This window comes from Protopterus annectens, chromosome 1.part0 (genome assembly GCF_019279795.1).
Source record: "Protopterus annectens isolate FY-2018-M chromosome 1.part0, PAN1.0, whole genome shotgun sequence".
Classification (NCBI taxonomy): Eukaryota; Metazoa; Chordata; order Ceratodontiformes; family Protopteridae; genus Protopterus; species Protopterus annectens.
In genome coordinates this window covers 496,087,500-496,102,570 of record NC_056725.1, presented here as the reverse complement: position 1 = coordinate 496,102,570, position 15,071 = coordinate 496,087,500, and the positions used below count along the sequence as shown (strand labels likewise).

The 15,071-nt window shown below is 42.2% G+C and overlaps 1 protein-coding gene across 5 annotated transcripts in view; it reads left to right on the top strand.

The window, feature by feature from the left end:
• The window catches only part of CAPN11 (calpain 11), a 1,381,576-nt gene that overhangs the window by 495,282 nt on the left and 871,223 nt on the right, over positions 1 to 15,071 (top strand). The window lies entirely within an intron of this gene.

Here is a 15,071-nt window from a genome sequence, read left to right as displayed (position 1 = left end):
ATTTCCTTTTTGTGTTCTAGGGTGGTAGGTTTAGAATTTGAGCCCTTGCCTAAAAAGGCACTATGGGGGTGGCAAGAGCCTTTGCCAATATCCGAATCCCAGGGTGACAGGTGCAAGCCGTCCCTGCCAGCAGCGTGGCTTGTCCAGCATGTCATCCCAGGCAGACAGATACTGGATCCCTTTGAATGACACCAGTGTTTAAGCCAATTGTTAAAGCTGATCATCTTATCTCTGTATTGTGGCATCATTCTTGGTGAAGGTAGGATACTGCTCAAGGTCAGGGTCATACCTGCCTGGGCTACATAATCAGAGAGCTCCTCAATGTCTCTTTTCATGTAGTCCAAGGAGGTACGCCTCGGTCGTTTACACCAGCGTGGACAATGACTGAGTCATATTTGTACCTGCTGTTGAGAGACCTGAGTGCTATGCGTTGGCGGATTCTAGCGCCCGACAGACAGCTTACTGTGACCTTCTCCTTACTCAGTCTGGTGAGCGGGACATCAGTGTGTCTGACTATGGAGTCACCAATGACTAGTGTGTCTGGCATTGTGTTTGGCCTTAAGGGCTGTGACTGTTTGACACTCTGACTGTGAGGTCTATGTGTTGCAGGTGTTGTGTTCTGAGGTGGTGGTTTTGGGTGTCTGCTTTGGTGGCCTCTGCTGTTTTGGTAGATTTTGATCAGAGCCTCGAGTATGTCTTTGTGTGTTTATGTGTATGATTTGAGGTTGTAATGGTACTATGTGAGACTGGGTCTATAGTGTGTGTGGTAACCTTCCCTCCTGACTGGTCTTGCCAGTCCTATGTTGAGAGAGCTCAGCCTCCAGTTTGGCCATAGTTGCATCTCTCGCATGTATTTGTGTTTTGTGGGAGGAGGAGGGGTTGTCTCAGTGTACATGAGGCAATTGTAACATTGCCTCAATATTCCAGGTTCACCAGCTGAGCAGGAGATGACACTAGCAACTGATCCCTCGACATGCTAGAAGGATAGACAAAAACTTTAAAAAGATTTCGGGGATGTGGGTGACGAGAAATGGGGGTTGCCTTTGGGGTGCTAGCTAAAAGAGTGACGTATCAAAGTAATAAGAACAGTAGGAGCAAGTGCTAGGTTTAACAGATAGAGAATAGTCTACTTAGAGTCAAGTAGAGATGATCTTTTTAGTTATAGGATACTGATTAGATGAGTAGTATAGGTCGAGGAAGGTAGTTTTAAGGGAAAATTTGAAGAGTGGACTTTAGGTAGCCCGAATAGTTTAAACCTGCTTAACCCGCGCTGCCCTAGTGTGCAACAGTGGCAACTCCGCCCTAAATCGCGCTGTCTTGCGCTAAAACGTGCTTTATAGCAGGGGGCTGGAAAAGACAGGAAATTACCCAAAATGGCCAATAAACTACAAGTTACTGCCTTAAACCACTCCTCTGAGGACAAACAGGCAGTTCAGTACTCCCTACTCCCACTAGTGAGTAAAAAACCACCCTTGACCAAACAAGGAAAATGGAGAAAACAGGAACCAAGACAAAGCCCAGGGATCAGCAAAATCTGGTCTCTGGAACACTAGTTAGGAAAGTATGGAAAGCAAGGATATTTTTTTTTTTTTTTTTTGTTTTTTTCACTTGCCATTATTTAGTGAATGCAATCCTCGGTGAGGAACAGAACAAATACGATGCCAAATTGGGATTCTGCAAAATTTGGGACATTTGAAATTTATGTAATTTTAGCTATGCATGTACAGTAGCCATAAGTATTCCAACTTACTTCTCACAACTGTTTTTTAGTCTTGCATATGGCCATGGTGTTTGAACTGAGTAAAAAACCAAAGTGTGTAAGTTAATTTCATCCACAGACAGCCATCACTCCCACCCAGCAGTTATAGCCACTTTGTCATGAATATCTCACATAGAGGTGATAAAAAATATATCTCAACCTCTTAGCAAAAGAATCAAGGACAGAACCCAAACATAATGAGGAACAACTGCCCCAAATCCAGGACATTAGTTTATATATTGCTTTCTATATACTTAGAAAGCTGCTAGTTGCTAAGATAACAGTTTTTGCATTGGTATGCATTTTTTGCAGGATATACAATTTTAAGTCAAATATCTCATCATTTATGGACTGCAGTCCTTAATGATATGTCAGAAATCATGAAATTATATGAGGGACAGACTTAAAATGAGACAAAGTCAGGGACATTCTCTGAAATCAGTGGCTGTTTTGACTCTGCTTCACACAGTCACCAGAGATGAAATATTCCAGTGCAGTTTTAGAAATGCACACTAGTCCTATAAACTAGACTTTGAAATGATAGAGTGACAAGTGGGAAATGTTGCTTTTATACACAGCCCTCCCACCCCATTTAGTGACTGTAATCCTCAGTGACCTGTCAGACCAAAATTATGTGGCAAAATCAGGGACAGTTTCAGCTTTGATTTACATAAACAGTTGCCAAAGAATAAATATTTCAACTTACTTTTAAACCAACCCACACTAGTCCTGTAAAGCCACATTTTTATATTGAGCAAAAGACGAGGGTAATTTGCTTTCCAGAGCCCCCCCCCCACACACACACACACACACACACACTCTTTAGTGACCTGCAGTCCTAAGTGATTTTCCATAAAACCACATATTTTATGAGACAAAGTCAAGGACATTCTGTGAAATTAGGAACACTTTCAACTTTGTGTTATACGATTGCAATAAGAGAATAAGTATCCAAAATATTTAATATAAATGCACATTAATCTTGAAAAGTCAGGCTTGAATCATCTTTTGATTTAATTACAGCATTCAGTCTTCTTGGGTAGAAGCCTATCAGCATGGCACATCTTGACTTGGCAATAGTTGCCAACTCTTCCTTGCAAAAGTGCTCCAAATCTGTCAGATTGAGAGGGCATATCTTGTGCACAGCCCTCTTCAGGTCACCCCACATATATTCTATTGGATTTAGGTCTGGGCTGTGGCTGGACCATTCCAAAACTTTAATTTTCTTTTGGTGAACCTATTCTTTTGTTGATTTGGATGTTTGCTTGGGGTCGTTGTTGTGTTGAAAGGTGAAATTCCTTTTCATCTTCAGCTTTCTAGCAGACCCCTGAAGGTTTTGGGCCAAAAGTGACTGGTATTTGGAACTGTTCATAATTTCCTCCACCTTGACTAAAGCCCCAGTTCCAGCTGAAGAAAAGCAACCCCGAAGCATGATAACTGCCACCACCGTGCTTCACCGTGGGGATGGTATTCTTTTGGAGATGCAAAGTGTTGCTTTTGCACCAAACATACCTTTTGGAATTGTGACCAAAAAGTTCAATCTTGTTCAAGTCAGACCATAACACATTGTCCCACATGCTTTTGGGAGACTTGATGTATTTTGCAAATTTTACCTGGGCCTGGATGTTTTTCTGTGTAAGAAAAGGCTTCTGTCTTGCAACCATACCCATAGCCCAGACATATGGAGAATACGGGAGATTGTTGTCACATGTAGTACACAACCAGTACTTGCCAGAAATTCCAGCAGCTCCTTCAGTGTTGCTGTAGGTCTCTTGGCAGCCTCCCTGACCAGTTTTTGTCTTGTCTTTTCATCAGTTTGAGGGATGTCCAGTTCTTTGCAACGTCACTGTTGCCCCATAATTTCTCCACTTTTTGATGACTGTCTTCACTGTGTTCCATGGTATATCCAATGCTGTGGAAATTTTTTTGTACCCTTCTCCTGACTGATACCTCTCAACAATGAGATCCTTTTGATGCTTTGTAAGATGTCTACAAACCTTGGCAGCTGTATAAATGTCAGGAAAATCTTACTAGGACAGCTGAACTTTATTTGGGGTTAATCAGAGTCTCTCTAATTTATGGCAGATGTGTACCCAAGAAGACTGAATGCTGTAATTAAATCAAAAGGTGCTTCAACAAAGCAATAGTTCAAGGGTGTGCACATATGCAACCAGCGTATTGTACATTTTTTTTTTATTTTTTATATTTTTTTGCCCCTAACAGATTTGTTTGTTTTTCAATTGAATTGTACAAGTTATAAGTCACATGAAAGGTGGGAAAAGTTTTAAAACGATTTATTGTGGTCTCATTTTTCTATATCACATAAACCTGGCATTTTTACAGGGGTGTGTACACTTTTTATATCCACTGTATGTAGGAAGAGACTAAACAAAAGATAATAGAAAAACTGAGAGTCTGTCAGCTCTGTTTTATGGATATGAATAGCAAGGTAGAAGCAGTGAAAATGTTTAGTCCCTTTGTTTGTATACAGGTCAGGCATATTTTTATCAACTAGAGGAGAAATTATAGACAGCAGTCAAAGAGTTGAAGGATTTTATCTGAGGAGGGGAAGAGGGCAAGAATCAAGTGAAATAAGTTGATCCTTCCAATAGAACAAGGTGGTTTGGGATAAGCTGATTTTAAGGGTATTTCGAGCTATACAGTTTAGGCTGATATACATATCACAAGCAGAAAGCTATAATTCAGGGTGAAAAAGGGTGGTGATGAAACTGGGAAGCTCTAGAAATAAGGAGAGATTGGGATTGTGGATGCAGATCCTTAAGGAGAATAACAACCATACAGAATTTTATATGCATAAAGTAGCAGAAAGTATTCTGAGAAGTAAACCAACACGAGAATGGAGAAAGGAGATTCTGCCAACATGGATGACTGTAATTAGGAGTACAGAGAATAGGCAAAAGTTGTCTGGAACTTACTGAAGAAAAGTGGCAAAGGAACCAAATTATTGGGAGCAAATAATTAGAGTGGGAAAGGTAATAGAATGTAAAGAGGCCATGAATACATTGGACTGCAGGCTAGAGATTTCCTTCCCTGTCAAGGATTGATATCAAAGTATAAGCAAAGAGAAAGGAATAGGGGGATCCTAAGTGTAAGACCAGCACTGATGGTGTTTTTAGTAGAATCTAGAACAGTAGCTGCAGTTAAAAAAAACGGATAATTAGTAGGGCATATAAAATATTGCATTGCAGCTATAGGAATCATTTAGCGAAGGTTAGAAAGGCTTGGGAAGAGAGAATGGATAAGTGATTCACAAAGAAACAATGGGAGAATATATATGTGACTCCTGAATATGCAACAGAAGTCTAGAAGATGTAGGATTCTTGCTTGGAAGTGTTTGTATAGGTATTGTTTATACCATAAGCAGACTTCAAAGAATTTTTCCTCAGGTAGATTAATGTTGGAGATGTGATAGGGGAAGAAACAAGTATTTAGGAACATATTTTTTGGAGTATAATGAGTTGGTGGACTTTAAAAATTCCCTGCAGACTGCTCTGTCAGAAGTACTGGGTGAGCAAATTGGTGTAACTAAGAAAAGTATTTATCTGATGTCAGTCTTTATCTATTCTTGACTCTTGGGGTACATTTCCGATCCTTGGAACCAATCCAGCCATTATATAGCTCGTGCCAGCCAAAAAACTCTCGAGCTAAGAGTCTACCCTCAGTGCCTCTGCCTACATTATCTCAGATCTCGTTTGCCGCTCTTATAGAAAGATGCGTCAGCCGACTCTTCTGTCACAGCTAAGTATTATATTAAAATTATTCATTTTCTGTCTTTAACTTTCTGTCTTAGTTTAAATTCTCTTAGTATTTCTTAGTTCTTTTCTACCTATCCTTTCTTGTGCAAGTGTTTATTCCTTGTTAATTTATACCTGTTGGTGTTTGTCTACCTTTGTTGGTAGTTCCCCTCTCTTCCTTTCTTCTACCACTTGGTAATCTTTCCTACATTCGTTAGTAGGATTTTTCCTTTCCCTTCTTCATGAATGTGTGTGTGTGTGTGTTACATCTCTTGACCGACTTTCTCCCTTCCTCCTTCTGCCATGACAGAAAAGTCAAAGTCGACCACTGGTTTTAAGCAGTGCCAAGAGTGAGGCAGGAAAATACCAAAATCTGACGGGCACAAGAAGTGCGTGTATTGTTTGAGTGCTCCTCATTTAGATCTAAAATGCTGTATCTGCCATGGCTTCAGTTCTAGGGCCCTGGTGGAGCATAGAAACAAACTTGTACTTAAAGGGCTTTTTAAAGCCCCCTTTGAAGAAGCTTTGTCCAACCCCAACCAGCCTCCAAAGGCCTCTGGTTCAAAATCTAGTCATTCGGTGCCGATGTCTCCATCGGCACCGACATCTAAAAAAACATAAGTAACTGTCTGTTGGTTCCTCTTCGGAACCAAAATCAAAGGTCCTGAAACTCTCCGAATGGACTGAGTTCTCGGCACTAACCACTACTTCAGTGCCTTCGGCACTGGTAATGACTCCATCGTCAGCACCGGCATCATTAGTTTCCATGTCTGTGCTGACATCTCTTGCTGCTCCACAGCTTCTACCTTCTACTTCGATGCCAAAGGCTGAAACTTTATATGCACCCATGACTGGATACTCCCCATCTATTGACCCTTTTCTGGGTCAGCTCCCTAGCCCATTTATAGAGAGGCCAGAATCTTCCTCCGGTTTGTCCATTCGCTCCACCAAGAGTCTTTGTGAAGTTGACATAGTGAGGTTGGTGGATCAGCTTCTACTAGTTAGAGGTCTTCCTCCATCTTCTCAGCCCCCTCTCCCTTCTGGAGCAGGGGAGTTTTCCCCTAACACTCCAACATATATTCCTCCTCTGACCTCCTCGAAGGCTTTAGAGGTGTCAACTCCAACCACACAGATTACAGTGGCCCTGGCACTGATGTCCATGTCTTCATTTCCAGGCAAGGCTCTGACTCCCTCTGTGCCTTCGGAACTGACAGGTCCCTGGGGTCCTCTGCCATCGGCTCCAAGGGGTTTGAGTCGACTCCTGTTTTTTATTCAGAGTCGTCATCACTTCGAAATACGGCTGCTGGGGGTCTTTCCTCAGCTCTGGTGTTGGAGGTGGGTCTCTCGGGGCGGGTTGTGACCCCAGTTCTGAGCTCCCATCCCTCCTCAGGGGGGGCCTGCCTTTCAGGCTATGGAGAGAGCTTTGGCCATTGCTAGTGCTCAGATGGCTCTTGTCTTACCGGAGTCTCACTCCTTGACCCCTGCTTACTCAGAGCTTCCAACCTCAGTACTCGGACAGCGAGCTCCAAGGATGCAAGAAATACCATTTAAGGATCACCCCTCTGCCGAATCCTCTTTAGGTATTGAAGAGCCCCCTCGGAAAAAGCTGTGTAAGAGGAAGCACCTGGACTCTCCTGATGAGTCCGTCACCGGGGACACAGATTTTGGTGGGGGGTTCCCACCGGTTACCCCTGGAAGATGTCTCCTTTGGAGTCATTCTAGAGATCCACAAACAGAGGGGTAATTGGAAGCCCAAAGACCCTTCCTCTAAGGAGTCTGTGTACTTGCAAGCCTTCGGAGCTTGCCCATCTACTTCCTGGGTGACTCCTCCTGCTGACTATCTCATTAAGGTGATCACTCAGCAGGCCTGTAAGTCCCCTGATTTGATCATACTGAATTCTTGGAGACCAGATAAAATACTCTCCACTCCCGAGGACTACCAGTACTGGGCGAAAGGATTAGCAGAAGATGCCATGGTGGTGGCTGCCACTAAAAAGGAACTAGCTGAGGAAAGTTCCACTGTTCATCTCCCTAACCCAGGAGTCAAGGACGATGGATGGATTTGGAAAGTGGGTCCTTGAACTTCATGACACATTTCACTAGGCTCCAGAGGGGTCTGATCAAGGAGCTATCGGATACCCTAGCAGGAGCTGTAGCTGAGGGGTTCCAGGAAAAAGTGGCCTCCCAGTTAGCTACTCTGGAGTCTTTCTCTAATTCGTCTATGAGGCTCATTCCACATGAGGTAGAAGGGACAACCAGGTCAGCCAATTCAGGTGTTGCAGTTTGGTGACACAGTTGGATGCACCTGTGTGAGATTGCGGAGCGATTTAAGTCTTCCTTCGTCAATGCTCCTTTTGACAGATTCTCTTTGTTTGACCCCAAAGTTAAAGAAACTCTAGCCAGGTGTGAGAAAAATGGAAAGACCCTGTCTGCAGTTGGCATACATTTTTCTGCTCCCAATGAGCCTATTCTAGGAATCAGAGGCGTAGGAAGATGTGGCTCAAGAAGTCCCAGAGGCCTTTCCAGGACACAAGTTGTGCAGACTCCCCTAGGGTTAGAGGGGGGAACTCTAATGGAAGTTGCCATTCTAGAAGCAGAGGTGGCCCGAAGAACCAGGGTTCCAGAGATTCCTTCTCTGGCCAACTCTATCAGCACCCATGAAAGGGAGGCCGATTGCTTACCTCTGGAGGCAGTTGGGGGAAGAGTTTCTTTGCATCCAACAGCCTGGCAACAGATAACCACAGATGCCTGGGTGCTGAGAATTATTTCCAGAGGTTACCTTATCCCCTTCAGTCTTTATCCAAGAATTCAAACAAGACTCCCTGATGTTCCACCAAATCAGAGGGACCAAGCAGCCTTAGAAATACAAAAGCTGCTAGAAAGAGTCATCCAAGAAGTCCCACCAGACCAGATAGGCTCCAGATTTTACTCAGGGTTTTTTTTGAGTGCCAAAAATTCTGGTCTAAACAATTTTGTTTAACAGTTCAAATTCCTGATGGCCACGGTTCAGTCAGTACTTCCCTTTCTAGAGGAAAATGATTGGATGTGCTCAGTAGACCTTCATTACCACATGCAAATGGACAAACACTCAAGAAGGTTTCTCCACTTTCAGCTAGGAGACCGTCACTATCAGTTCAGGGTGCTGCCCTTTGGTCTTACCACAGTCCTCGGGGTGTTCACTAAATGTATGGCAGCATTAACAGCTCACTTGAGACTGCACGGATTGTGGGTGTTTCCTTATCTATATGACTGGCTCATCACTGCTTTCCCCAGACATCTACTGCTCCAGACAACAGAATTCACCATACAATTGTTCCTGCGTCTAGGCATCACTGTAAATAATACAAAGTCTCAACTGACTCCCTCTCAGGATATGGAATTCATCGGAGCTCGTTTGAACACCCTGCCATGTGTAGCCTCCCACTCCCTTCACAGATTACAGAAAATAAAATCTCAAGTACATTCTCTCCTACACACAAAGTGTCACCCTTACTGATGCTTCAAGTGTTGAGGTCCATGGCAGCAGCTGTCATTCTGGTCCCACTAGCGAGATTTCACACGAGGTTACTGCAATGGCTTCTTTCAAATCAATGGTTGATTCTAACCCATCCAATGAGCTATGCCATTTTTATCACCAGTCGCTGCAAAAAGGACCTATCCTGGTGGATGGAATCCCAAGAAATTATTTTGAACCACCCCTTCGTCCCTCTTCAACCCAAAGGCATAGTGACCATGGATGCCTCCCAGATGGGGTGGGGGGCATTATCTAGGAAAGACAGTCCAAGGCACTTGGTCCCTGGTGGAGGCCAATCTGCATATCAACGTGCCGGAGTTGAGGGTGGTGCTACTAACGCTGCAAGCATTTCAGTCTGCCCATCCTCAAGGAACGTTTGCAATTGAATCAGACAGCATGTCCGTAGTCTGGTACATCAACAAGCAAGAGGAGCCAAATCCTATCCCCTGTGTCGAGAAGCTCTCCAGGTGTGGCAGTGGGCCATTTCCTCCAACTCCTTTCTGATAGCAGCACACATCCCCAGGAGTTCTAACGTGATAGCGGACAAACTAAGCAGATACATTCTACTGCCTCATGAGTGGTGTCTCAATCTCAAGATGGCGAAGCTCTTTCGTCCCTGGGGCTAGCCTTGCTGCAACCATTTTGCATCACCCCAAAACAAATGCAAAAGCCATTTTGCCCTAATCCTCCCTGGGGGGGTCCTCGAGAGATGCTCTTCTTCTCGATTGGCCCCTGGGTCTCCTCTGTGCCTTCCCTCCTTTACCTCTGATCCCTCTTTTTCTCAAGAAAGCAGCCAGGTTGAGAAGCAAAGTAATCCTCATTGCATCCTATTGGCCTCGACAAATTTGGTTTCCCTAACTATGGCCTTATCTAGTTTACCGTCAATCGATTCTGGACCCAGTTCCAGAACTTCTGTCTCACCCTCAAGGACTGGTGCATCCCATTCTTCAAAGTCTGAATCTAACTGCTTCGTTCCTCCAATTCCATTATTCACCAGGCATAATGATAAACCATTCCCAGTATGAAATATTTTGCTGGCATCACATAAACCATCCACCAGGAATCTCTACCTCAGTAAGTGGAAGAGATTCTCAATCTGAGCTTGTGATAATGGTCTCAACCTTTTTTCAGCTCCCGTGGAAAAAGATTTAGAATTTCTGGCCATCCTTTCTGCCAAAGAAGCTTCCACTTGTACTGTTAAGGTCAATCTAGCTGTCATCTGTAATTTTCATAATGGCTTTGGAGAGCTACCCTTAATTTCACATAAACTATGTGAGATCTTCCTCAAGGGAACTATTCAATTAAAGCCTCCATTTAAACACCTTCTCTCCCCATGGAACCTGACTATTGTTCTACAATTTCTGCTACTTTCCCCCTTTGAAACAGTGGCTACTTGTGACTTAAAGTTCCTCTCTTGAAAAAAATGCTTCTCCTTATAGTTATAACCTCTGCAAGGTGAGTTTCTGAATTGCAAGCCTTGTGTTCAAAACCCTCTTACTTAATTTTCCATAAGGATAAAGTTACACTCTGATGCCACTTTCGGAAGATAGGCTAGATTGATTCAGAGTCCAACATTAGTCAAGCTATAGATATACCTGTTTTCTTTCCCAATTTTTCTAACAAAGGGGAATATTGTCTACACTTGTTGGATGTTCACAGACAATTACTTTTCTACCTCAGCAGAACTAAAGAATTTAGAAAGTCAGAACAATTGTTTCCTTTTCTGGTGCAACTTTAGGAAAATTTATCTCTAAGGTTAACTTGGCATAATGGTTAAGAAATTGTATTACCTACATTTATAATAAAAAAGACTCTCAAATTACCTGCATCAGTGAAAGCACATTCCACCAGATCTATGGCTACTTCAGCAGTTTTTCATTCTAAGGCTTCCATGAGTGAAATATGCGCAGCAGCAACATGGGCTACTCCACATACCTTTATTACTCATTACAAATTGGATTTGGTCTCCAGGGACAGAGCCTCCTTTGGTTCTGTGGTTCTCAGGAATATCCTTCCATAGGGCCACCCAGGATCTAAAGTAGCTGGGGACTGTGTTCCAAGAGTCAAGAATAGATGCAGATTAAAAACATAAGTTGTTTTACCATAACGTTCTGTCTGTGTTGTCGATCTTAATCTGTTCTTAGTGTCCCACCCTCCTTCTCCCTCCTGTGGATTGCTGGAGGAGCAAACCTTTGTCCTCTATCTTTTTGTCAGGGCTCACCTTGGACATGGCGTCTTCTTTTACTTAAGTTTCTATTTTTCCAATATGTCTGCAAACTTGAGGTAATGTAGAGAGAGGCATTGTGGGTACACTCTTAGCTTGAGAGTTTTTTGGCTGGTGCGAGCTATACAATGGCCGGATCAGTTCCTAGAATTGGAACCATACCCCAAGAGTTAAGAATAGACGAAGCTCAAGAACACAGATGGAATGTTATGGTAAGACATAACTTCTTTCTTTATGTATTTATTTATTTTGAGACATGCTGCAGAATCTGGCTCGCCAAGAAGTAGTAAGGCCTTGCTGAATTTAATTCTGGTGGCTGCCAAAAAAAGCAATTTATTTATTGATTTGCAGTTTAACTGGGAAAGTCCATTGGGCTGAGATGAGCCCTTTTTCAATGGAGGCCCAGGGAGAAAAGCTCCATGTACATACATACAAAACAAAATCAGCAAGAATTAATACAAAACTTAATACAGGATATTGCAACAGCAAAAAATCAACAGAAGTTATTACAAAATGTACAACATAAAAATTAATGTAAATCTATTGATCTATTGATAGAAGTAGTGATAGGATTTGTGTAGAATGCCATAATTATAGATTTTGAACAATCATGAAATAAAAAGCATTCTGTTTTATGTGGGAAGCAAATGCCTATACTGTTTAAAGTGTAAAAGGGAGTAGGTAATTATAAGAGAAAGACAAAGGAGGAAAACAGGATGGGTAGTTTTAGGTAGAGTTTTGAGAGACAAGGTTGAAGGAAGTGGGAGAACAGGGTGGAGGTTAGGAGGAGTGGGAACAGGAGCACTCCCAAGTAGAAGAGAGATAGGAATGGAGTAAAGTCTTTAAAGTGGAGAGGCTCTGGGTAGTTCGGATGTGGGAGGAAGTGGGTTCAATTTTTGTGCTAGGGAAAATGACAATAGAAGTTAGCCAGGAGTACGTAACTGTTTATACACTTCAAGGAGGTTCTGGTTATTAGACCTGAGAGATTGGTAAGGAAGATGCGTAGTAAGGGTGGAGGAGAAGGGGGGGCATTGAGATGGCTAGAAGATTAGTTTATGGGCAGTAGAGAGTTGAATGTAAGAGAAGATAGTTGGAGAACCAGTTCAAGGAGTGTAAGAAATCAGTGTTGAGAGGAGGATTTGGAGCTGGTAGTAAACTTGGAGATTTTATTGTAGCAGGATGCCAGTTTATTTTTAAAGATGGCTTGAAGATTGGTAAGGAAGGATGCCCATACATGAGAGAGAGGAGTAGGTAAGTGGTAGAGAGGGTAAGCTTAGTTTGAAGAAGTGAGATAGTGATTGTGACAGTAAAGCATTCCGAGTGTCTGGTGAGTTTTCATGATGTTAGTTTGAAGGTGAGCGTCAGACTTTAGTTGTTCATCAGTAAGGACACCTAGAAGCTTGGTATGGGGGACTATTTCAATGGGAGTCATATTTTGGCTTGCTATAGACGAGGAGATTTTGTCTATTTTGGTGTTTTTAGATGAGGTAAAGATCATGATTTTGGTTTTAGATGCATTGAGAACTAGATGATTGTTTAGCATCCATGCCTCAGTGCTGTTAAAGGTGGCCTGAGTTACTTGCATGAATTTGGGGAGAGATTCAGCAGAGTTGTCTGCTTATTGGACAAGATTAGCATTTGGGATACAATGGTGAAAGTCGTTAATGAAGATTATAAATAGTAAATGACCCAGGATAGAACCTTTGGGGACGTCTGTTGGAGTGTGGAGGTAGGAAGAGGTACAGTTATTCCACTTGATGGCCTGTTGTCTATTTGAGAGGTAACTGGAAAACCAGTTGATGGAAGAGGAGGAAAGATTAAGGTGAGAGAGCTTGGACAAAAGTAGGGTATGGGAGATGGTATCAAAGTCCTTAGATAGGTCTAAGAAAAGGGTAGATACAATATTGTCTGAGTCGCGAGCGCTGTTGATATTATCAAGGAAGGATAGAAGGGCTGTGTTGGTACTGTGTCTGGGTCTGAAACCATGTTGTGTTGGGGTCAGGAGATTGTCTAAAAGGTAAGGTAGAACTTGTAAGTGAATACATTTTTCAAGAATTTTTGAGGTAGGGGAGAGATTGGCTATGGGGCAGAAATTGGAGATGTCAGTGTTGTTGCCTCCTTTTTGTAAGGGAATGATGGCTTTTTGCCAGAGGAGGGGGTACGTAGGATTCTTGGATGGAATGATTAATTAGAATACAGATGGGTAGAGCTATGCCCTCAGCAGCTAATTTGAAGAAGTTGGATGGTAAGTTGTCAGGGGCATTAGTGCATGTTTTTAATTTTTGGAGGAATTTTTTTATAGTGTTGACATGGATGGGTTTAAGTGAGAAAGGAGGGGGTGGGTGGTATTGGTGGCAGAAGGAGAGGAGTTGTAAGTGAGAGATGTGGAAGAAACTAATGAGTTCTTAGGGAAAGATGTGGTGAGCTTGGCTATTGACTCTGTGAAGGAGTTAAATTTGGTGGCTATGGTATGATCTGGAGTACTAGGGTTGGGGCAAGGGTGGTCTTTTATGCCGGGACTAAGGAGGGCAGAGTTACTAATCCAAAATTTCTTGGGGTTGGATTTGTGATTATTTTGAAGCTTAGAGTAGTAGGATTTACCAGAAGCAATATGTTTTTTAACTGTATTACGAAGTTTTTATATTTGGTAAGGGAGTTTTGTTTTGTATTTTTGGTAGAGTTTCCATGATTTATCACGGGTATGCATGAGTGTTATTGTTTCTTTGGAAAGCCAGGGGGTGGTTTTGGATTTCACTCTTTTGGTTCTAGGAAGAGCAAAGTTGTTTAGTAGGTTAATGAAGTATTGAAGTAAGTAACAGCATTGTCAAGAGGAAGAGTTTTGAGAGGGTTCCAGTTCATCTGTTTTAAGCAGTAAGATAAGGATTGAGAGTTGAAGTTTGTGAGGGTGGTACAGGTTAAGATATAGTTATGTTGTGGGTGTAGGGAAGAAGGAGAGTGACGTGCAAAGGCAGGAAGGTGATCACTAAGGGAATCGGGCAAGGTGCCACTGTTATTGTTAGGATGGGAAACTAATATCCAGTCCAGGTTACTGCCTGAAGAGTTATCTTTGTTAGGTCTGGTAGGAGAGTTAATTAATTGAGAGAAACTGTATAGGTTTTATTCTGATAGGTGGTGGTTGAGTGGAAGACCAGTTAATATTGACGTCTCCTAGGATAATTATTTCATTACTAATATTAGCTGAGGACCAAGAGAGGATATCTTCAAGAATGGAGATATTGTTTCCAGGTGGAATATATAGAGCAGCTATGACTATGTTTTTATGGTTGTTAATTACTAACCAACCGTACTAGAAGTAGTGAATAATGTTAACAGATATAAAAGAACTGGAAGTGGGATCTTTAGAAAAGGGTAGGAGTAAATGACATAGAAAAAAATAGGAATTGTGGCAACTGTACATGCTGAGTAATGTTTTGGAGGAGGAGTGAGGTTTAAGGGAAGGCATGAATCGAGATATGTAATGTTCGATTGAAAATGACTGTACAGAAGATTTGTATGTGACATATGTTTGCAAATGAAAATATGTCAACATGGTTTGTTTTCATTTACGTAAACGTATGATTGGCTATGTCATAAGTGATAATTTAATAAAGATGTTTCTTGTTGGAAAAAAAATCCCCCATGGACAAAGGTGTTTCTGTTATTCACTGCCAGTCCAGCCCCCTCCCTTTATTTAGAAACTACACATCTCAGTTCAGTAAAATATTTTGTTGCCTGACATAGTAATACATAGAGAAATAAGTTTCTTTCATTCACAGCACTATTGTGACAGAGATTTTTCTGAGGTTGTTGTCTTCCCTG